Source organism: Chelonia mydas, chromosome 4 (assembly GCF_015237465.2).
Source record: "Chelonia mydas isolate rCheMyd1 chromosome 4, rCheMyd1.pri.v2, whole genome shotgun sequence".
NCBI lineage: Eukaryota > Metazoa > Chordata > Testudines > Cheloniidae > Chelonia > Chelonia mydas.
In genome coordinates, this window is record NC_057852.1 from 54,734,979 (window position 1) to 54,759,730 (window position 24,752).

Sequence of the window (24,752 nt, forward strand, 5' to 3'; positions counted from 1 at the left end):
CACTAGTTTAAAAATGTTCTATTACTGTTTTAAAAACAGCAGTTTTGCCTGGTCTACACTGACTCAGCCAGTTGTTTAGCCCACATGGGCAGAAAGCATTTGCAGACCTCTGTTGTAATAAAGTAATTTCCTAGCAAAGATAAAACTTCCAGTGTAGACAGGGCCATACCCACCCAAACTCATCGTGAAGCCACATCAAAACCTTACGTTAACAGTGTTTTTTTATGTGGGTAGCTGACGTTTGCCACAAAATGATGGCGGCTGTTTTCCTATAACCCTCTGAGAGGTTACTGAAATGAGAGGCACTGTAGAATTAGAGCTCAGTTTGTCTTTTTTTGTGGAAAAAATATGGAGTATATTATACTCATACCACATTATGCACGTATATCTATTTTCAAAATAAAAGACAAACAATTATGGCACAGAAGATCTATAAAATGAGGTTTATAGGGCCAGTTACTGTGTGGACAGAAGAGGACTAATTAACGTAATTTTAAAACTGCTCATTTTTCTGCTAACTTAAAAAAATATGGTTTCAGAGTAGCAGCTGTTTTAGTCTGTATTCGCAAAAAGAAAAGGAAAGCTTATGCTCAAATAAATTGGTTAGTCTCTAAGGTGCCACAAGTACTCCTTTTCTTTTTAAAAAAATATGCGGCTAATTCACTAGCTTAATAATGTAAGTGGGCAGATGTCACCACATTTGTTCAAAAGGATCTAAAATGAGACATATCTGAACAATCCCATGTTCAAAATAAAAGTGGGAAAATATTCCATGTCATAAGAACTTCTTCTATATGCTGCACTGTTTCTTGGCTGCAATGATGAGAGTAATACATTATAAGAGTAATGTTTATTGCAGTTTTAATTGGAGATGGAATGGAATACAAAACTAGAAGGGCTCTGTTTCCCAGATCAAAGTTTAATACAGTTCAAAATAATAGCAATCTCATCAGAACAACTGGTTTCCACCATTTGGGAACAAAATCTTGCAAGATTTGTAGTACCAAATATCAAAATCCTAGTTGTAGTTTGGCCCTGAATTTGAACTCTAGCCTGAACCAAATATCGATCCAAACATCTTTCTACTTGGGCTAACGCAGTGTAAAATACTTTCATCTCCCACATCAATATAAAGTGTATATTTTCAGTATCTAGAATATATCTCATTCTTCATCTTATGCCACGGGATTTATTTTATCACTCCAGACTATGTCCCACTTCCTTCATCATTACTTACAGATAAGTTTTAAATCCCAAATAGTAGAGCTGGTAAATATTTTCCACAAAATAATTCAAAAGAAACAAAAATAATATTCTCAAAACTTTTCACAGATATCCCCTAGTTTTTCAACAAAAAACTGAACATCTATTTTATTTATTACTATTTATTTATTTGGCATTTTGGTAACATTTATAGGTTTTTTGGGGGTGGGGGGGGCGGGGCTTTTGTCCCCCAAATTGAAAAATTTTGAATGAATCAAAAATTTCCTGCAAATTTGTTTTTTAAAAGAACAAGGATTTATTAGAAAAAAAGCTTTGATAGAACATTTTCAACCAGCTTTACTGAATGGTGGGTTGGTTATTAACTAGTGGCCGACCTTGGAAGCTTTGCAAATGCATTAACCCTTGTCTTGGGGAATTGTTTTCCTTACCCTTTGTTCATTTCTTCCTTAAAAAGACAAAAAAACAATCTTGGAAATTATGGGCCAAAAAAGTATTAACACAGTGCAAAGGTTGCACAGTTAAAAATCACAAAGTCAAAAAACAACTATAAGGGCTGAAATCCTGACTTCATTGACATGAATGGCAAAACTCCTATTGACTATAATAGGAGTCATGATTTTCTTCAAGGTCCCAACAACTATATTAATTTAGCAGCATTCCCCATATGTACCATTTTCTATCCCTCTTTTTCTTGTTAAAGCGAGTTAGCATACTTCTGTTGAGGCTGACGGATGGGTATTATGCATGATAGCTAAGTTAACATTGCAGCTGGAACCTTGGGCCAGATCCTCAACTTGTATAAAAGTTGTTGTAGCTCGGTTGTAATTCATAGAGCTGTGATATTTTACCTCAGCCGAGGATCTGGCCCCTTACCTTTGTTGATGCCTGGCTTTTTGTTATTTTAACTGTACAATTGTCAGACTGTCCATCTAGTGCGGAATCCTTTCTCCAAGGGTGGACAGCGGCAGATGCTTCTGAGGGAAGTGCCAGAAACAATGCAGCAGGCAGTTATGGGATGACCTGCACATAAGGAAAGTTCATTGCTATTAAAGTTTTACTGAATTGGGGAGCCCCATTTTAAGGAGGATTCCAGTGGTCACTTCATGAGGGGGTCCAGTAGAGTCATGTTGCTGAAGTGTTTGTGGGTTCCAGGGCCAGCATAGATGGTCCTTACCTCTAGTCATGTCAGAGAATCTGTGGGTTTTGGAGGTAGAACTTCAGTTTGATCCAATGAGGCTCCCCCTATTTGATTAAACAATTTGGAAGGAAATCCATGAGGTGAGAGTTTTCCTCTCTATGTCTCTATCCATAGGAAAGGTCAATCTGGTCCTAAGTTAGGAACTATTATGCAGCTGGAGGTGTCATAATGCCTAAAATCTTGAGTTCTTGACAACTGGATATTTTTGCAACAGAAAAGACTTAACCTCTCCCCACTTTCCTGGCTAAATTTGAACTGGCTAACAACAATGTGGCCTACCTAGATTCCCTCTGTAGTTTCAAATCCATCTTGAATTGTTGTATAGTGTTGCTGTGCGTTGGTCGTGAAAGCATCTCTCTGCTACTGTAGAAGTCGCTCCCTTTCACTGGTAAGGGAAGTGACCCAGATATGTAAAGCTTGGGGAGCGCTTTGCGTTGCGTAGATGAAAGAGACAATATAAACGTGAGTACCATTATATGTAAACAAGTGTCACTGTCTAATTTGTTTTCTGCTACATGCTTCAGGAGGGTATGGCAACATTTTGAATTAGATTTTATAGAAATCCATGATTTTTTATTTTCATAAAAGATGACTTTATATTTTCCCAAACATATATCTTTCCTCTGTCCCATAAAAAACCCTCCTTACAACAGCAAACTAAAATAAGTAAACCAAAACACAAATATAATATATGTAGGCTGTAGTGTGAAATTACTGAAGTTCATCTAAAGATCAGTAGTGTAGTAGTAGTATGTGTAGTAGTTAATGTATTTTGCATACCAAATATAGTGAGATGAAAATGTATTTTAGGATTTATGGCTCTGTAATCAGAAAATATTATGTTACTATATAGACAAGGTGGGTGAGGTAATATCTTTTATTGGACCTACGTCTGTTGGTGAGAGAGACAAGCTTTCGAGCTTACACAGAGCTCTCCTTTCACTCTGGAAAACTAACTCAGAGCGTACCTCACCCACCTTGTGTCTCTAATATACTGGGGCCAACACAGACACAGCACTACTGCATGTTACTATATCTCATTTTGATGAGAAGAAAAACTCGGGAATTGAGACCTTGAACTAGTATTCTCTCCATTGAACACTAGAGGTCACCAAAGCCACAGACACAATTAAAGGGTTTGATTCTGATGCTTTTGAGCATTTCAGACAGATGCTTCAACCTCACTCCTGTGACTTTGATTTAGCTCTTACTGGAAGCCCTTTGGCTTCTCATTTTTAAGAAGAGTGAACCGCTCTGACTACTTCTTCCAAGCATTAAATGTCTAAATGTATGGTTATGTAGCTAGTTGAAAGAGAAGGGTGTTTCATGGAAATATGATTTATTTGTCCCTCAGATACTTGAGAGCTCCTTGGCTGATACCTGCTATATTTGAGTTCTGAGTAATGTTGTTGAGACAGAACCACAGAACACCCAGCAGAAACACATGTCGTTTCAAATGAAACAGCATGGCCCATTTCAGGGAAGAAACAGTACTCCTTTACTGGTTCCATATGTGGTGTCTGAAGGGTTCAGTGAAGCAGAACATTCAAGAGCACCGATTGCATTTTTGATTAAGCGAAAACACTACCTTTTAATACATTCACGATTTTGAATTTCTAGAACCAGTGCTTATGACAAAATACCCCAGGCCCCATGAGTGTGGAAGAGCCAGGAAATGTTCAGATATCTGTATATATTATACACCAGAAAACAAACACTCCTTAAAGAAATTATATTCATTCTTCAACTATAAAAGATGGAAATCAATTTGAAGAAAATGTTTTCTACCTTCCACATTGACAGTTTAAATCAGTGATCAGTTTGTATGCAAAAATCAATGAACTGTATTTATGTAACACATGAGACGGATGCAACTCTAGAATAGGCTTTTTAGCAATGATTCATTTCATAGCAATATACAACTAGTGGAGTGTAATAAAAATACTATTGTACTTGCGGGCTTCTGACTAGACTCAGATGGTACTAGCTAACAAAAAGTCTTCTCAGTAAGTAGAAAGTTATTCCTTCTTTAAGAAGCTACTCAAACCTTGCTTTGTCACAAGAATTGACAGCCCTTGAACACTAAAGCAATCCAAGATTGAAATTTTGGTACACCCATAAACCCTAAAAATCAAGCAAGTAGCTATACCACACAGTTTTTATTCATGCTTGTTTTCATCATGTAGCCTTCATCTGACTTTGAACTTCATTTCACTTTGAGGTAGAGTACATAGGGATTTTTTTTTTTTAAGTTATGCAAAGTTAAAAGTTAAATCAGACAGGGGAAATCTTACCCTTGAAAGAAATCAAAACAACTGGACACTGTAAGTTATATATTTTCACTACTTTGTTTAAAGTAGCCCATTGCTGTACTTAAAACACTTCACATCAGTGTGTTATTTATGCTGCTGTAAACATATAGAAAAGCATGAAAGTCACTTTTTCCACTGCATTCAAGGAGACAAATTTAATACTACAGCTATTGGAAATCTGTTTTATGATTCATGTGAAAGGTGTAGTTAAATGCAATGCTAGCTGCACACTGTAACAGCCTAAACACTGCAAGTACTAGACAGTTGTTAGCTGAAAGAAAACATATTGGACTAGATTCATTGGCATGCTCAAACTTTTTTGCACCTCTCCACAAAGCATTTGGAGTGTACTTAGGAATCTGGCCCAGTATATTTAATAAATACATTCTAATACTGAGACAGTCCATGAATGAAGAGTATCGGTTATATAAAGATAGCTATAGTGTGGCCTAATGTGATCTAATATTAACAAGGGAGGAATCTCAGAACAGCAGGGCCATCAGGGAACTGGTTACAGTTCCTTGATTCTAAAGGGGCAGAGATCATACACTGGCTCTTGTAGCAGGCTGGAGCATCTTGGAGGCTCCTTTAACTTCTGCCTGATAATCCCCTTTAGGGGCCGTGTGCTAGCTGAGCATAACCAGAACGCAGCGTGCTGTGACTACATCACTTCCCTTCTCATACCCAACCTCAGCCTATCCCTTGAGCTGAGACAAAGTGTGAGAGAGGGAGGTGAAGGGGCCAGCTCCACACCAGCTGAAAGCTCCCAAGCTAGGGCATTCAGTTCTGCTTGCTTTCTGCCCCCATCTGTGCCACTCAAGCAGTGCAAAGAAGCTGGAACACAAACCAGAATCTGGCCCCATATGCCTGAAGACCTACAAAGTGAGTCAGAGCCACTTTCTTTTAAACAATTGTTATACTTTAGCTTAACCCCACTGTCATCATTTAAAGCCCAGTATCTCTGCGGAACTAACAATTTGAAAGTCAGAATAACTCATTATGAATTAAGGACCTGATCCAAAGCCAATTGAAGACAATACGAGGCTTCAAAAGGCATTGGATCAGGCCCTAATGATTACTTGGTCTTTAGCACCCAGTTTTGTTGATGTTCAGGGCACGCTGCAAAGCCCATCTCTTTTCTCAGGCTTTTGCAGATGGAGGGCTGAGCTGAGGGGTGGAATGCGGGATTGTGAATGTGGAGTCAGGGGCATTGCACACTGGTTTCAGGGAAGGTGCTGACTTTTTTATTGTATTAGTTTATCGTAGTCTTACTATTTGGTGAATGTGTCTAGAGGCCTGGAAAAGCCTTGTGAGTGTATATATAATTCTACAGTAAATAAAGCTTCTTTCCTTCATATAGCCATCATGTGGCTCTGGAACAAAAAGTCAATGTCAGATCCGACAAATGTAATATCTCATGCACATAACCATTTTGCTCATCTTTTTGCTCTTCAATTTCACCTTCATCATGTTGTAAAAGCACTTTGGATTTTAATTATTTTTTTCCTAAAAATAACCGTTCTGTCAGAAAGATCTGACTCCTACAACTGAAAAATGTGGGAAACACCATCTGGAGGAAGAAAAGGAGGACTTGTGGCACCTTAGAGACTAACAAATTTATTTGAGCATAAGCTTTCGTGAGCTACAGCTCACTTCATACTCCAAGGAAGGGCGAATCCCAGTCTGAAGTTTTGCATTGACTTTTGTGAATCCTTTTTTCTTCATAGATGAAACCCAAGTGATTTTCAAGAGAAAAATCAGTTTTTAAAAAATTAACTGGCAAGATCCTCATCCCTACTCTAGCTGCTTTCCACTGGTCTGGCAGTGCAAAGCTGCCCTAAAGCAGGTTTCCTCAGCCACTTGAGATTCCCTGTGCTGTAGCAGTATGTATGTATGTATTATGCATGCAACTTCCTACCCAGTCCCTGGCTCAGGATGTATGTTCAAGAAAAAGGGGACCTAGCCAAGGCACTCTGTTTGGAAGTCCCTGGCTACTAGAATAACTTTTTGGGGACCCTGTTCAGCCTGTAAAAGTCAGGAAAACGCTGAGGCACCAGACCGTGCAGCTGGGCCCCCAATTTGGGGAAAGGGGTCACAAAGGTGGCGTAAACACCCCTCTGAACCTTTCAAATCAGGGACTTCTGACCATGTACTGAGTGCAGCATGGCAGGTCCAGAGGATGTGGCCCCATGTTTTTTCCTATCAAGTCTGTGTTATGCCTGCAATGAAGATAACGATGAAAGATAACTTTGTGTTCTGATAGCAAGGCAGGGACATTCTCCCAGACTAGAGACCAGTTGCCCAGAGACCATGTAGCTGCTAGATTGCAATGGAAATCAATGTGCCAAACAGAGAATATAGCGTGTGTGTTGGGGGGAAATGCACAAAATTTATGGCTACCCATTGCATAAGAAAGTCTGGGTGCTATTTTTGTTTCACTGGTGATCATGGAACTGTTAGTAGACTTTATCCTAATTTAATGCATATTTCTGATCCAAAGTCCTTTTATGTGGCTCTGCATGGAAAAGGGCTGTGATATTTGTCACAGAAAGTTGAAACTGATTAATCTGCTTTTAGAATTTTTAATGTTTTATAAATTAGAACGGTTAAGAAGACATAGTTGTGAGTGCAAGCTCTTGGTACAGGCAGGAGCCACAGAATCACAGCGGAACAACTTTTCCACCCACTTCAAATTCTCATGGAGCAACGGAAACAACAGAAAAACATGGGCAAAACCAGAAGAGAGCATGAACACACTTAACCCCTGACATGCCGTGAAACATATCTCAGCCATTGCTCAGTTTTTTAGACAGTTATGCAGCCTCTCCAACAAAAGTAAACTTGCTGTGCTATGAAATCTTGGCAGGTCACATTTAAAAATGCCAGATGCTCTGCACATTCTGGTGGCAATCTGGATCTTGGGTTTGTTATATTTTCTTCCATGCTAAAATTATATTCAGAACATCCACATGTCATGGGTAGTTTAGCAACTCAAAGGTGACACAGGCAACAATAGGTCAGTATGATTTTTCTTTCTTGTATTCAAAAGATAGGATCGGCTATGATACCCTTAAGTGGTTCGCTGAGGCAGCAGGACACCATTTCTGGCATGGATTGCTCAACCTGCATCTAGATTAACAAAGAAATTACCTGTGACAGATTTCTTCTAAAGCTATCTGTGAAATCCCCAGTCAAAGAAATTCTGCTATTGCCACGATTTTGAAATACTGAATACAATAAGGAAGGGCTTGAGATACTATTGTGCCAGAACTCTTTTGCCCTTTCTTTGTATTCTAAATTCCCTGCTTAACCAATCACTGTGAGGGTTTTTTGCCAAGTCCTATGGAAGCTATGGATCTAAGCCATAACCTTTGGATCCATTAACATGGCAAGCATATGTCAATTTGCACATGCCTTGTAACCTTTCATCATTTCACCAATGGTCAATGATTTTCTGAGCCACACTGCTGCATAACCAGTGTGATCCTTCTTCAAATACATCTAAACCATTAAAATGCTCTGTGAAAAGTAAAGCTGTTTGAACAAGACAACATTCTGTCAAACTTGTTTTTGACATTTATTTCTTGTTCCCGTCCCTCCCCAAAATGCAAAATTTGAAAGTCAGAAATTGGAAATTTCATCAAATATTGAAAAAATTTGACCATTTCTTATGAGAACCATTTCATGTGCCAAAAGCCCTAGCGGCGTTATGACTGGACTTGTGGAAACTGTCTCAAATTAGACAAGGATCTTGTATAATTGCTGTATCTATAGCTGTGCCTGTTCATTAATATATATATACACACACACACAAAGCAGAATTGCATCTTTTTGTAATATACAGTATCAGTTCTTCTCTGGGTCAAATTTATTCAATGAACAATATAGTCATGACTTTGGGAGAACGACTAAAATGACCCATAAGTTTTCTGGCTGTGGGAATCAAATTCTGTGCTTTCCAATCATTTTCCAGAAACTCCAATGATAAAATTAATACAATGTGCAAAACAAAGGACATACCTTAGGATCATAAGCAAAAAGCTTCTGTATATGGCAATGCAATGGTTAGCACCAGCAGTAGCAATGCACAGCTGTAGAAAAAAAGCTTTCCTCCTTACACAAATACTTTGCTTCATTTAGGTACCGACTGCATATATTTGCTTCAGTCTCTGTTTTTAGCCAAAGGATTTTACTCCCTTTTGCTGCTACGTTGCAGCCTGAAATATATATTTGTTCTTTGTTTTCCAAATAGTATTACCAATTATTAGACATTTTTATGACTAAAAATATAATCCACAGTTACATTATACAGGGTAAAAATGTACAAGGAATATCACTGCTTCAGGACATACGACAACCACTAACTGCCTGGAGTTAGGAAGGAAAAAAAATTCCAAAACCAAAACAAAAAACTTTGCCTATGAGCAGATTATTATGTTAAATTAAAGACAGAATAAGGCTTGGAATTGGTGTAAAAGGCAAAAGGCAAGGGGCACAGCTAAATAAATCAAGGGGCACAGCTAAATGAACACATTAAACTCACAACAATTAGATTCTCCCCAAATAAAAATATCCCTTCTAACAAAAGTAATCAAAACCCCACACAGACAGGGGTGCTGGAACAATTTATATAGTGGGGGTGCTGAGAACCATTGAACTAAACTCTAACCCTCTCTATAATGGAAACCACTTCAAGCCGGGGGTGCACCAGCACCCCCATCACCCCTAGTTCCAGCATCTATGCTCACAGATTTAAAACAAGCACAAGCCAAGAGCTTACCTGCAGGTCTCAGGTGAGTGAAGCATACACATTGTCCCATATCTGGATCTCTTTAGGTATGACCAAAAATTAAATACAGTTACAGGTACTTAAAAATCACAGGCCTGACAATTGCTTGTGTGCAGTGTGATACCTATACAAACTTTCAGCTCTGCGTGAACACTCACCAGGCTGTGCACCTACTGTCACTGAACCAGACTTTTCTCAGCCTGGAGACCTTTCCTAACTAAGAAGGTGCAGAGAGCAAACAATGGATGAGGAACTGGCTGTGTCATCTTGCTATGAAACAGGCAGACTTCTCACTGAGCAGAGCAGGTTCCGGATGGCTCAAACCCTAGCCTTTCCTTGGCCTCCAGAGCAATGGAATGGAAGCCTAACTAGTGAGGGACTTCTGCTAGTTATGGACTCTGCAAGCTTTATCCCTTTGCAGGTGACTGCTAGACTGGGAGAACTGGCTTCTCTCTCTTTATTTGATACTTTCAATAGCCAAGGCACTTCAGAGGTGTGTGGAGAGTCACCCCTTATGATCTGGGTAGCATCTGGGCAGTGGGGTATCTCTGGCTGAGAGGTAATATGAAATTCTCTCCCATACTGAGCAGAGAACAGGCCAGGAGCTACACTTCTTTCTGTGGCTGGAAGCTGACACCCAGCAACCAACTTCTTCCCCCCATGTCTGTCCACGATGTTCACTGGAGATTTTTGGGCAGGTCTCAGCCATGTGTAGGCTATCAGAGTTCAACTTCTGCAGTTGGTTGCCCTAGCATGTCAGTCAGGCCTCTGGTCTGGTAACGCCTCCTCCTTTTCCACAGCTGGGCTGCATCTCAAACACAGGTTACACAGGTAGTTCCAGTTCCTCATCTTTTGCCTCTGTGCTGCTCATTGTCTGTGTGAGCTGCTGGAAGCTTGTCTCTCTAGCCCACAATAGGGCCGGGGGCTACATAAAGAATCTACAACTGGATCATAATTAACAGTTCTGGTGATGTAAGAGCCAGGCTAGACGCTCATTCATACTCTCCCAGTTGTGTTGATTTCATAGGGCTAACCTGATTAAAAAGTAGTAAAACTTTATATTAGTCATTATTGCAAGCAGTTGTGATTGTGAATGAACGCAGATAACAGATTGGCTCAGCAAGAAACTGCCACTTTTACACAGTCGTTCTTGTTGGGCTTGGTAATTCAATTTATTAGCACTCTAGCTTTTCACCTCTGGAAACATGTCTAAGGACACCAGTGACAGTGAATTTGATGGATTTATTTTATTCTGTCTTTGTGTGCACCACAAATCCACCACATAATTTAACACCACTTGAGTTCCTTGTTTAGGAGAAGCTCTGGGGTGGAATAGCAAGGGGGCAAGAGATTAGAACTGAGATGCGCTGTCAGTGGTATGTGAAGAAATAATGCAGTAGCACCCGCACTCTGCTGGAATAAGCAGTAGTATCTGATATCTTTGTGAGAACAATATCTTATATTGTGTTCTCTCTCTAGATTGTAAGCTTCTCAGGCCTGGGAGGATGATTTCTTAGACACATTATAATGTATATACACACAGGGTATATATAACATTCCCTTTCTCTTCTGGATGCTCAAAGCAGAATAATGAGACAGTCCCACTGGACCTTCCTCCAAGGCCCTTCTGCCCCAAAAGTATTTAAAGAAGAAAACAATACATCTTTTTCACATGTGTTCTCCACTTCCCAAGCAGCCTGTCACTTGGTTCCTGGAGAGGAGACACTGAGCCTCAATATTCATGATACAACTGTTCTGAGCACAGTTAGGACACTGAAGCATCAATAAGCTCTACGGTGTCATGTGGCCCCTAGCCTAACACAGAGGGTACTCTAGCTATAGGCAAACTGGGCAGCTGCCTAGAGTAGCATATTTCTGAGGGCAGCGGATTGGTGGCTGCAGGGAATGAGACTGGCACGGCTGCCTGGAGAAAGAGATAACCAGCCAGGGCTCTGAGGCACAGGAAGTGGCCCACACCTGGGCTGCCAGGCAAGCGCTCCCTCTCCCTCCTCAAACACTCTCCCCCCACCCTACCCCCCAGCACAAGTTAGATTGTGGGCATGGCCATAGCTCGGAGGCCGAACAGCTTGGGGCTGCCTCTGGTGGCACCGTGAGCACTGCCAAGGCTTTGCACACAAGCGCAGTGACCCATCTGGCTCCATGTTGTCACCCCAGCCACCCCAGACCCAGCTCCTGTCAGCCCTGCTGCCTAAGCAGCCTCCAGCCCCTGGCACCGCTGTTTCAACTTGACTTCTGGGTTCAGGAGGCTGGGTTCACTGCACATGCTCACTGCACAGGTTCACTGCACAGGCTCTGAGCCCAACAGCAGGAAGCTCATCTGGAAAGGTACAGGGCTTGCTGGGACCCAGGAAGAGGGTATTGGCTAAGGTTGTGAAGTGCAGGGGAGGGAGGTTGGGTGGAGGGTGTGGGCTTGGAGGGCAGGGGGTGCATAGTGTGGGGGGGCGAGGTAGGGGCCTGGTAGTGCAGGGCCTCAGATGCAGGTTGGGCTAGGTGTGGGAGGTGAGACACAGAGACACCCCCACACACACACTCTGTCCAGCTCCTATGAGAGGGAGATCAGTGCTTCAAACTCGGGTGGCTTCATGCTAGGCAGGGGATCTGCGCTGCCCATTAACTGAGGCACTGGGAGCTGTTGCCTGCCAGGACCTGCATGTCATACTATTTCCATCCAGCAGTGTCATGTATTTCTTGTACGTGATAGGTTGCAGGGCTGCTGCTAGCAGGTCATAAGAACATAACAAGAACAGCCTTACTGGGTCAGACTAAAGGTCCATTAAGCCCAGTATCCTGTCCTCTGACAGAGGCCAATGGCAGGTGCCCCAAAGGGAATGAACAGACAGGTTATCATCAAGTGATCCATGCCCTGTCACCCAATCCCAGCTTCTGGCAAACAGAGGCTAGGGACACCATTGCTGCCATCCTGGCTAATAGCCATTGATGGACCTATCCCCCAAGAATTTATCTAGCTCCCTTTTGACCCCTGTTATAGTATTGGCCTTCACAACACCCTGTGGCAAGGAGTTCCAGAGGTTGACAGTGTGTTGAGTAAAAAAATACTTTCTTGCGTTTGTTTTAAACCTGCTATCTATTAATTTCATTTGGTGGCCTCTTGTTCTTGTATTATGAGAAGGAGTAAATAACACTTCCTTATTTACTTTCTCTATACCACTCATGATTTTATAGACCTCTATCATATCCCCCATTAGTCACCTCTTTTTCAAGCTGAAAAGTCCCGGTCTTATTAATCTCTCCTCAGACGGAAGCCATTCTATACCCCTAATAATTTTTGTTGCCCTTTTCTGAACCTTTTCCAATTCCAATATATCTTTTTTGAGATGGGGCAACCACATCTGCACCCAGTATTCAAGGTGTGGGTGTACCATGGATTTATATAGAGGCAATATGATATTTACTGTCTTATTATCTATCCCTTTCTTGATGATTCCCAACATTCTGTTTGCTTTTTTGACTGCCGCTGCACACTGAGTGGATGATTTCAGAGAACTATCCACAATGACGCCAAGATCTTTCTTGAGTGGTGATAGCTAATTTAGACCTCATCATTGTATATGTATAGTTAGGATTATGTTTTCCAATGTGCATTACTTTGCATTTATCAACATTAAATTTCATCTGCCATTTTGTTGCCCAGTCACCCAGTTTTGTGAGGTCCTTTTGTAACTCTTTGCAGTCTGCCTGGGACTTAACTATCTTGAGTAGTTTTGTATCATCTGCAAATTTTGCCACCTCACTGTTTACCCCTTTTTCCAGATTGTTTATGAATATGTTAAATAGGACTGGGCCCAGTACAGATCCCTGGGGGACACCATTATTTACCTCTCTCTATTCTGAAAACTGACCATTTATTCCTACCCTTTGTTTCCTATCTTTTATCCAGTTACCAATCCATGAGAGAACCTTCCCTCTTATCCCATGACTGCTTATTTTGCTTAAGAGCCTTTGGTGAGGGACCTTGTCAAAGGCTTTCTGAAAATCTAAATACACTATATCCACCGGATCTCCTTTGTCCGCAGGCTTGTTGACCCCCTCAAAGAATTCTAGTAGATTGGTAAGGCATGATTTCCCTTTACAAAACCATGTTGACTATTTCCCAACAAATGATGTTCATCTATTAGTCTGACAATTTTGTTCTTTACGATAGTTTCAACCAATTTGCCCAGTACTGAAGTGAGGCTTACTGGACTGTAGTTGCCAGGGTCACCTCTGGAGCCCTTTTTAAAAACTGGCATTACATTAGCTATCCTCCAGTCATTTGGTACAGAAGCTGATTTAAATGATAGGTTACAGATGACAGTTAGTAGTTCTGCAATTTCACATTTGAGTTCCTTCACAAGTCTTGGGTGAATACCATCAGGTCCTGGAGACTTACTACTGTTTAATTTATCAATTTGTTCCAAAACCTCCTCTAATGACACCTCAATTTGGGACAGTTCCTCAGATCTGTCACCCAAAAAAAATGGGTCAGGTTTGGGAATCTCCCTCACAGCCTCAAAAGTGAAGACCGATGCAAAGAATTCATTTAGTTTCTCCGCAATGGCCTTATCGTTTTTGAGTGCTCCTTTAGCATCTCGATCGTCCAGTGGCCCCACTTGTTGTTTAAGAAGCTTTCTGCTTCTCCTATATTTAAAACAAATTTTGATATTACTTTTGGAGTCTTTGGCTAGCTGTTCTTCAAATTCTTTTTTGCTCTTTCTAATTATATTTTTACACTTCATTTGCCAGAGTTTATGCTCTTTTCTATTTTCCTCATTAGGCTTTATCTTCCACTTTTTAAAGGATGCCTTTTTGCTTCTCACTGCTTCTTTTACTTTCTTGTTTAACCACGGTAGCTCTTTTTTGGTTTTCTTACTATGCTTTTTAAATTGGGGTATGCATTTAAGTTGAGCCTCTATTATGGTGTCTTTAAAAAGTTTCCACACAGCTTGCAGGGATTTTACTTTTGGTCATGTTTCTGCACCAGATATGGACTGGCTACAGAGCTTCCTTCCCAGAGAGAGAAACCAGTTATGTCTTCCATAAGATCCTTTAATGCTCTGCCGGGTATGGCTGAGGTTAGCTTAAATAAGGTCTGCTACACAAACGGCACCTAATGGCTGAACAGTATACTGCAGTTTAGCACTCCATTACAAGCAGCATCTGCAGCCCCACAGCAGGGTCTGCCCTGCCAGCCTCCGACCCAGCAGTACAAAGTTCAGGGAAAGGGGTGGCAGCGGTGAGGGAAGCTCTTGGGATCTGCTATAAACTTCTAAGCAAGTAGGATGCGGGGGTGGAAGACTGAAATTTTGCATATGGCAGCGGATTGGTTTGAGTGGTCTCTGGTCTTACTTTTTGACAGTATGTAATGGTTCTTTGCTCAGGTGGGTGTAGCTTGTTGGACCACACCTAATGAAATTGGTGTAATCAGAGAGAGACTCAGGCAAAGGGACTGTAGTGGGGATAGGCTCAACTTCTAAAGTGACAATGGGTATTTATCCAAATGCATATGCATTCAGATAAACCTAACTAACATGACCAACTGCAATAGTGCCATCTGGTGAGTTCCAATAACATTACAGGTTCCTTGTAACCAATACTAAGGGCTAGAAGAATCACCCAGTGTAACAATGGGTGTTAGCAGTGGGTGAAGCTGAGCCATAGTCCGATTACAAATGTAGAAAAACACAAACTGTATTCCTACTTAATCACAGTCTCCAAAACTGTGCTAAACATGTTTTATCCTTGTCTACTTTTACAGCTAAATGATGCTCAGCACCAGTTCATCTACATCTATTACTGGCCCATTGTCAGCTATGGGTCATTTTCAGAGTGTAGAGTAGGGGCAAGCCTGGAAGTTTTTAGTCCCAAAGAATTTTTTCCCTGTGAAAGCCATGACCCTGTGAAACCAGAGATTTCTAAAGGGAGGGTAAATTTAAACTTACAGCCAACACAACTCTGACTGTCATAAAAGCTGTAATCTAAAATAATGTGCTGTATATACTCGTGTAAGACCAAGGCGACAAGCCTGGAAGAGCTGAAGTGACAGAGTGGGATATGTCTTTATCAAATTGTGAACGCCATTTTGGTTTGTGGCTTTGTACCATCTTCCATTTTGTATGGTAACTGTCATTTTGTTTCTCTGTTGAAGAAGTAGCCTGACCTGGACAAAGTCAGTATATTGCAGACACTGTCCTACCTTGGAGGGTTTGGGGCATCTCAAAGGGGACTATCAATAAAACAGCCAAAGGTCATCAGCTTTGAATGACTCTCAATGACTGGCCAACCTCAGGTCAGGTTTTCTTCACATGTGACTCCGTGTGGCTGGGGGTTTGAATTTATCAGCTTGGGCCCATGGCAAAACAGGGTCAGAGACTGGATTTACTGGGAAGGCTACTCTGATAAGGGGGACTGTGTTCTGTTGCAAAGATCTGTAACTCTCCAGTGCTTTCTTAAAAGTAAAAAGACTGTGGTTAAGAATTCCTTTGCTAAGCCTGTGTTCCTTGCTTGCCTGATTTATTGTCCCTGAAGGGGTTAATTGAGATGCTCAGACTACCCGTGCTGAGTTGGAACTCTGAGGGAATGTGGTATAAGCTTGTGAGGGCTGAAGCACTGGTTTGGAAGTCTAAGGCAGCCAGGCTGCAGAGCCCCAAGTTCCACCGAAGGTGGCAGACATGAAGTCTGCACCTAGAGTGTGCCGTTGGGTATGTCTACACTGCAATTAAAAACACACTGCTGGCCCATGTCAGCTGACATGGGCAAAGGAGCTGTTTAATTGCAGTGTAGACATTTGGGCTTGGGCTGGAGCTCTAGGACCCTGTGAGGTGGGGCAGTACCAGAGCTGAGGCTGCAGCCCAAGCCCGAATGTCTACACTGCAGTTAAACAGCCCTGAAAGCCTGAGTCAGCTGGCACAGGCCAGCCATGGATGTTTAATTGCAATGTAGACATACCTCTGGAGGCCCAGAGTGAGGAACAGTGACCTGGCTCTGGAACTTTCTCTAAAAAAGTAAGTGGAACAACAAGCCATATAAGGAATGGTTGGAGAAAAAGCCTGTCAGCAAAGCATAAGTCTCACTCGATAATCCTCCACTTGTGTAGAAAATAGCATACAAGAATACTGCACTGATAAGCAATAAACGATGTGCTACCATTTCAGGAAGTCTTGAAGCTTCATGCTTTTTGTTGTTCTATGCCAAGTCATGATTTCTTCTTTTGTTCATTCAGTTCTGTTTTGGGAGAATCTCTAAGCAGCAGGTTAGCTTACCTTGTCTAGAGAGAAAGAAAGGGGAGTTTGTTGGTGACTGCACAGTTGGGGTGAGTCTATATTACAGGAACTATTGTGTCTGACATCAGTTGTCAATCGCTGGTGTCCCCATTGGCTCAACCATGGTTGAACAGAGTTCACAGGACAAAAAGTCAAATAGTGGTTAGTACCAGATGTAGAAAGCACTAGTGGTCCCTGTTAGAATGAGGGATGAGCACGCCTCTTGCAATGGGTGTTGGGCATGGTGAACGCTGCCCACTGGTGAGCCCCGTTTGCAACTACCTATTTTAGATTTTTATACCATGCCTATCATTGTGGTATCTAAGTACAAACACTGCCTTCAGCTGTCAATCGCAGCTGCCCCTCTACGGTCAATAACAGCAGTTTCTGTACTGTTGATAGTGCCAGACAGCTCTCTATATAGCCAGATACCACAAATTTGTTTCTAAGGGAATTTAGTGCTGTTTGAAAGGTGCCTCTATTTACCCATAGAAAAGATACAGCACGGGCAGTAGAAGTGCATTCTTCCTCAGTTTACCACACCCCTGATCAGGAGCAACCATCTTCAGATTTCCAGTCATCATACCAAACTGGACTATGATTCAGCAAATCAATGGGATTCAGGCACATGCTTAAAAGTAGAGTTAAAGTCATAGGTATTTCCAAACCTCTGAGAAGCTGCTTATCTCTGGTCTCTTTCTCCTCCACCTTATCAAAACATTAATCTTTGATATTGTTTAGTGTGATATATAGCAAATCACGTATCTTAACCTTGATGTGTGTGCTAGCAGACTGATGGACTGGTGTAAAGAAAGTTTAGCAATGCAGAATGTCAATGAACTGTCCTTCGGAAATGATAATGAGGCATAAACTATAACACAGTCAGGCATAAACAAACACAGTCAGTGTTTTTCAAGGGTCCATCCTCCATTAGCAGAAGAGAGGGAATTTATGCATAGGGGCCTGATCCTGAAAGGCCTCTACATGCAGAATTCTCATTGACTTCAACAGGAGTTCTGAACAAAGCGTTAAAAGTTTGAGGAGTTAAAACTTTAGTAATTAATGTCCTTGAAACACACAATGTTATTAGTTTTATCTATTACTTCATGAAGAAACGCTATTAATATCATAATAGATATTGCATATCCATTAACTGCAAAAACCAACCCACCTAAGATGGCTCAAAACAAACTTGACATTTGCCAGTAACTGGTTTCCATGGTGAACAAAGTTATTTAGTAATTCTGAAAATTATACCAACACGAGCCTCAATGCTTTCAATTATTAAGGTTAAGTAAGCTAATAAGCATCTACATTGTTTTTAAAAAAATCAACATGAATTTTATTTTATTAGAATGAGAACTGCATAGGATTTACTTATCCTAAGTTTGTCATTTTAAAATGTAGCTTCTACCGGGCTAAATCTGGAATAGAGTCCTATTAAAATGTCTCAGTCTCTGAAAAAGCAGCAGAGAGTCCTGTGGCACCTCACAGACCAACAGATGTATTGGAGCATAAGTTTTTGTGGGTGAATACCCACTTTGTCGGATGCATATAGGGGAAATTTCCAGAGGCAGGTATAAATATGCAAGCAAGAATCAGGCTAGGGATAACGAGGTTAGTTCAATCAGGGAGGATGAGGCCCTCTTCTAGCAGTTGAGGTGTGAACACCAAGGGAGGAGAAACTGCTTTTGTAGCTGATGAGCCATTCACAGTCTTTGTTTAATCCTGAGCTGATGGTGTCAAATTTGCAAATGAACTGAAGCTCAGCAGTTTCTCTTTGAAGTCTGGTCCTGAAGTTTTTTTGCTGCAGGATGGCTACCCTTAAATCTGCTATTGTGTGTCCAGGGAGGTTGAAGTGTTCTCCTACAGGTTTTTGTATATTGCCATTCCTAATATCTGATTTTTGTCCATTTATTCTTTTACATAGGGACTGTCCAGTTTGGCTGATGTACATAGCAGAAGGGCATTGCTGGCACATGATGGCATGTATTACATTGGTGGACGTGCAGGTGAATGAACCGGTGATGCTGTGGCTGATCTGGTTATGTCCTGTGATGGTGTCGCTAGTGTAGATATGTGGGCAGAGTTGGCATCGAGGTTTGTTGCATGGATTGGTTCCTGAGTTAGAGTTACTATGGTGCGGTGTGTCGTTGCTGGTGAGAACATGCTTCAGGTTGGCGGGTTGTCTGTGGGCGAGGACTGGCCTGCCTCCCAAGGCCTGTGAAAGTGAGGGATTGTTGTCCAGGATGGGTTGTAGATCACTGATGATGCATTGGAGAGGTTTTAGCTGAGGACTGTATGTGATGGCCAGTGGAGTTCTGTTGGTTTCTTTCTTGGGCTTGTCTTGCAGCAGGAGGCTTCTGGGTACACATATGGCTCTGTTGATCTGTTTCCTTATTTCCTCATGGGTATTGTAGTTTTGAGAATGTTTGGTGAAGATCTTGTAGGTGTTGGTCTCTGTCTGAGGGGTTGGAGCAAATGTGGTTGTACCTCAGCACTTGGCTGTAGACAATGGATTGTGTGGTGTGTCCAGGATGGAAGCTGGAGGCATGAAGGTAGGCATAGCGGTCGGTGGGTTTTCGGTATAGGGTGGTGTTAACATGACCATCACTTATGGGCACCATGGTGTCTAGGAAGTGGACCTTCCATGTAGATTGGTCCAGGCTGAGGTTGATGGTGGGGTGGAAGCTATTGAAATCGGGGTGGAATTCTTCCAGGGTTTCCAGGATGTCATCAATGTAGCGTAGGTAGAGAAGGGGCGTGAGTGGATGAGAGCTGAGGAAGCGTTCTTCCAGGTCACCCATAAAAATGTTGGCATATTGTGGGGCGATGCGAGTACCCATAGCGGTGCCACTGGTCTGGAGGTGTATATATTGTCACCAAATTTGAAATAATTGTGCGTGAGGATAAAGTCACAGAGCTCAGCAACCAGTTGTGCTGTGTCTCTGAAGCGATTTGGTGAAATGGATACAATTCCTTCAAGAGGTGAATGTTGTCTTGCCAGATCATTAAAATCTTTGCATCTTTAAACTATACTTTTCCACTGTGCTATGGAGAACTGGACTTTTAGCCTATCATAGTTAAGAGAGAGGATTTAGACACTGTGACTTTTCTGTCTCAGCCAGGCTGTCAAGATTTGTTCAGATACCTTGGTGTACCATTACTATTTTTCTTAGTGGCCAAATGTCTCTTTTCTCCTGGGAAGAGTACTCAGTCAGCCCTGGACGCTGAGATTCTGCCTTTAATACCACCATCAAAATGGTATAAAGGAGGCATTTTTGATGAGACAGCAATATATATTAGTTTAGCACAGTAGGTATTCACTTTTGAAGCCTTTTAATATGTTTCTAACTCATCCTCCATATCAATAAAATAAAAACCACACAGGAAAATATCTTTTTTCTTATTAGACTGCTAAAAATCCCCAAATTTAGTGATATCTGTTTCCAATTTGTCTTTATGGAATAGAGGCCAAATAGTTGCTTTTCTTCCTACATTCAGAACTCAGCCAAACTATAGTTTAACCTGGGTGCACCCACACACATTCACCAGTGTGTGCCTTTTAGTCATGATTCTACTCAATAAATTTGATTAGGTTTTACAGCATTCCAAACCAGCAGCCCACAAGGCAGGTTCAACCAATACCTTTGCTTTAGTCTCGGTTCTCGGCAGGCCACCATGACGCTTGTTTGTATTTTTAAACCTGGGTTAAATTGTGGCATAACCACAAACCATTGTATGCTATTAACAGTGGGGTTACAATGAATGACTGATAAACAAAATCTTAGCACACTGAGCCTCCTTCTCCCAGTAGTAAACATATGTTGTTAATAAAATGGTTCTAACAGGCTAAGAAATTGGAAGCTTTTTCTTGATTGACAAGACTATAGTTTCTAAGTGGGCTAAACAAACAGCATAAAAGTTTTTGTTTTACTTTGTTAGAACACGTTTAAATAAGATACAAAAGTATATGTTACAGATTCAAATACTTCAATGAATCTTTCTTCCCCAGTCTTGTAGCCTAATGTAACATTTCTACCTCAATATTCACTGTATATAGTTCTGAACATAGAGGACTAAAAGCAAAAGAGGGCAAAATGTGCTTCCTCTGTCATTCTTCTAAAGGTACAAAATGGAAGGACAGACCTATGGCTTGTGTCCCACTGCTGTTCCACCACATTATCACTGGCATAGCTCAGCAGAGTAGCAAGCTGATAAGAAAAGGTAACAGCATGCATGTTGCATGGGACATGACACAGACACTCAGAACTACTGCATGCTACTATCATTCGGTTGTCAGCTGCTCATTGTTTCTTGGGCTGGCCTGGGTAGTATGCAGTGGGATGGAAAAGACGGATTTGCTCATATATGGATACTGTAGTTTGCATTCTTGAATAAGTCTATCTGAGGAGAACAGGGAGAGCCAGAAAACACAATTGCCAAACAGTGTCTCATTCTACCACCCATTTTTACGTTAGGAACATAAACTCCAAATTCAGCATGACAACTTTCATGCTGCAATATCCTATCACAACTTTCAGGGCTACTGCACTTGACCTGTGACATTCTGATCTAATTTGGTGAAGCCAGATTGGTTTAGTAGGTTTATATTCTGAACGGTTCACCCAACCCTAATAACCATTGCACTGGAATGGAGGGAGCTGCCAACCAGTAACTTGTGATACGCCAATGTGTTCTGATTACAAACTAATCTGTGTGCTCACAGGAGCCGTGGAGTCCTCCTACACAATCTCTTGTGGCCTGACCACCTACACAGTGGAGCTTTGGTTGTTACACTGCATAGGGGGGCCTCTGTGCCCATAAGGGAGGAAATGAGGAGATGGGTTTGTCTTTCAGGCTAGAAGTACTTAAGTCAGCAAAAGAAATTACATGCTCAGCACACTCATATTCTTCTTGTCTCAATGCCTTATCAAACCATGCCTTGCTCATCGACTCTGTGGAGAGACCAAGAGTGAGACATGGCTTTGGATAGATGGGAGGGAAGAGGGGGAGATGAGGTGAAATGCCTGATAGAGGGATCATGTGCCAATCAGACAGGCTCACAGCATAACCCTCTTAAACTGCAGCCAGGTAGGGGGGAAAAAAGTGTTTCAAAGGTTTCCCTTTCAACCTTTTAGGCTGAAGAAGTTAAGGACAGACCCTGGGCTCCTGGCCTGCTGCCACTCTGCTACATCATCCCTTCTTGAAGATTCAGCCAGGGAAGGACTAGATTTTGTAGCCAGGGTTCTATGAAAAGTTGAAGCTTGGGATCTGCAGTTCCTTGGGCTTTTTGTGCAGCTGGATCTCTCAGCTCCATGACACTGCTGCATGTGTCGTCCCATTCCCAATATGTGCATACCCTATCATCGGCTCTGAAAAATAGCTAGGGTGGTCACTGCTGGCTCTAGCAACAGTGATTTATGATACAGCATACTTTGCTCTGATTGCCTACAAGGGATACGTGCACTGTACAGGCCATGTAGAGTGACGGTGTCCCTGATTCCTCCTATTTTGGCAGAGGAAAACATCTACATTACAGTGACTTGAGTGAGGAGAGGTATACATGCAACTATAGAGGGAAAGTATGCAATTCCTCTGCATATCATCCCCTTCCAGCTTCCACCTTCCTCAAAAAGAATTAGGCCATTTCATTCTCCTATCTTTCGAGCTATGGCCTTGAGCACAACAGCCCTGGGAAACCTCTAAACACAGCATAGAGAAAGATAAAACTGGAAACTTCAAAGCATGTACTAATTTGGATTATAGGTCCAGGCTGTATCCATCTGTATCCATCCATGTCTGATCACAGTGTATTCTTGTCAATGTAAGTAGAACAAATGCTCAGTTGTCCATGAAATTTATGAACCAAACAAGTTCAGCTCCTCTTAAAGAGAAGAAACAAAGATGAAGTTGATGTTAATTTGAGAAAGCAGCTGTAGTAGCAGAAGCATCAACTTCTGACTCCATCTGTACATGGATTTCTCCACACCCTGTTCACTGTTACCCTTGTGTAAAGTCAATGGAGTTACTTCAAATGCACATTAATGTAATGGAGAGTAGGATCTGAAAGCAGCTGTAGTAGCAGAAGCATCAACTTCTGACTCCATCTGTACATGGATTTCCCCACACCCTGTTCACTGCTACCCTTATGTAAAGTCAATGGAGTTACTTCAAATGCACATTAATGTAATGGAGAGTAGGATCTGGCATTGTACAGCCATTTTTTCCTCTTCCACTATTATGTATACTAGTAGGAATAAAGCTGCAGCTTAAGTCAAAGAGCTAAACAAATATGTCAGGGGTTTAAGCTATAGTCACAAAGATTAACAAAAAACTTTATTACTACATTTGGCAGAATCAAATTGCTTCACTTATATATTTTTTAAAAAGGGGTTATTAGAAATCGATCTGTAGATATGTTATACACATACGGATGATATTATTGCTGTAGAAAAATATTTTCATGAGATTGACTGCTTTTATCTTACAGAATCAGGCTGTGGAAGTAGGAGAGAGATCTAGGCCCCCTAAAAGGCCAGAGTGCATGTCAGACCCATCTCCAGCAGAAGAAATGAGTCACTGGCGTTCAAAAGACTGTTGTGTGTTGTCCTCCTCCCAGGGACTGGTCCCTGCTGAGCTGCATGAATTGTGATAGTTTGGGCTTGGAGAGGGTTTGGCCAGCCCCCTTTGTTTTCCTTTACACCTTCTTAGAGTTTGGCTTCACATCTCTCAACTTTTACAGGCTATGTGGGGGCAGAGAAGTGTGTATGTGGGTGGGGGAATGGAGTCCTAGGAGAGGAGGGCCTGGGGGGAACACAACAAGCTTCAGGCAAGGTAGTGGGGGGGAATGTCCCATGGCTTCAGATTCCTCTCAAAGTCCATCAAGGAAATGGCCTGCTTGCCCTGCCACCTACTGCTGGAGACTTTACTTACGGATCCTTATGCTATGGAACCTATTGCATGTTCCTTCATCCAAGCCTCTCCTCAGTCCTTCCTGCACACAGTGGGAATGAAATACTCCTTCCTCTGAAGCTTTTGAGAAGGGACTAGAGACAACAGCTTGGCTGTTAGCAACTCCCCATCTTCTCCTGCTCATGGCTTGCAGTAGCCACAATCTCATCCTAAAAGCCCCACAGATTTTTGGTCCCGAGGACTCTTTCCTCTCGAGAAGTGAGCAAGCCCTCTTCAAATAGGCAGGGACTCACACAAAAGCTGGGATTCTGCCTGACTGGTCAATTAGCATTGCTATTATCTTCTGTCTCCCTCATAATCGGAGCAGCAGCACCCCAATCCCATCCTTTACTTGGAAGCTGAGACAAGGCAAGATGATAGAAAATAACCTATATTTATACAGTTTTAAAAACAAGTTTTTATAATCCAATTTTGTCAGGGCATTTCCATATCCTTCAGAGCATGGCGTATTCTAAAATAAAGTGACATCCACACTGTAAGCCCTAGCAATTAACAGGGAATTGTCCTAAAGCTTACACTTATTGAAAGTAGCTTCAATGGGATTAATGGCTTAAATGCATTAGTATAAATGTTGATCCTAATTTTCATTATCCTATATTAGATAACAGGCAAAAGGTAATCTGAGCTGTTGCTAACTAGGGATTTTTCCTTCTTCAAGGGAGAGAGAATCTGGAGTCCAATTTTTATGGCTCCAGGTTTGCTGGCTGGAACCACAGACTGATTCTCCCATCACATAGTACAAGGAGTTCTCACTGATGGCAGTTAGACTCACTTGTATTGTGTGACAGAAGAATTGGGCTGGGTCTGGGAATGCTATATACTTTGTGTTGCTGTGTAAACACCATGAAATTCATCGAGAAAGACAAGAACACGGATGAAACAGGCAATTTGCCGCATATTAAGTAATGGCATAAACGTCTGTGAGTGAGACACAGAAAACAAAGAACATGTCTGAAACAGAGAAAAATTGACTA

The 24,752-nt window shown here is 41.7% G+C and overlaps 1 long non-coding RNA gene across 1 annotated transcript in view; it reads left to right on the forward strand.

Moving 5' to 3' along the window:
• LOC119566101 overlaps nucleotides 1-23,576 on the forward strand; it is a 131,585-nt gene extending 108,009 nt beyond the window's left edge. The window contains exon 4 of the long non-coding RNA XR_005225141.2: nucleotides 23,297-23,576. This is a non-coding gene — a long non-coding RNA (uncharacterized LOC119566101). The remainder of the gene's footprint in view (nucleotides 1-23,296) is intronic.
• Nucleotides 23,577-24,752: the final 1,176 nt, after the last annotated feature.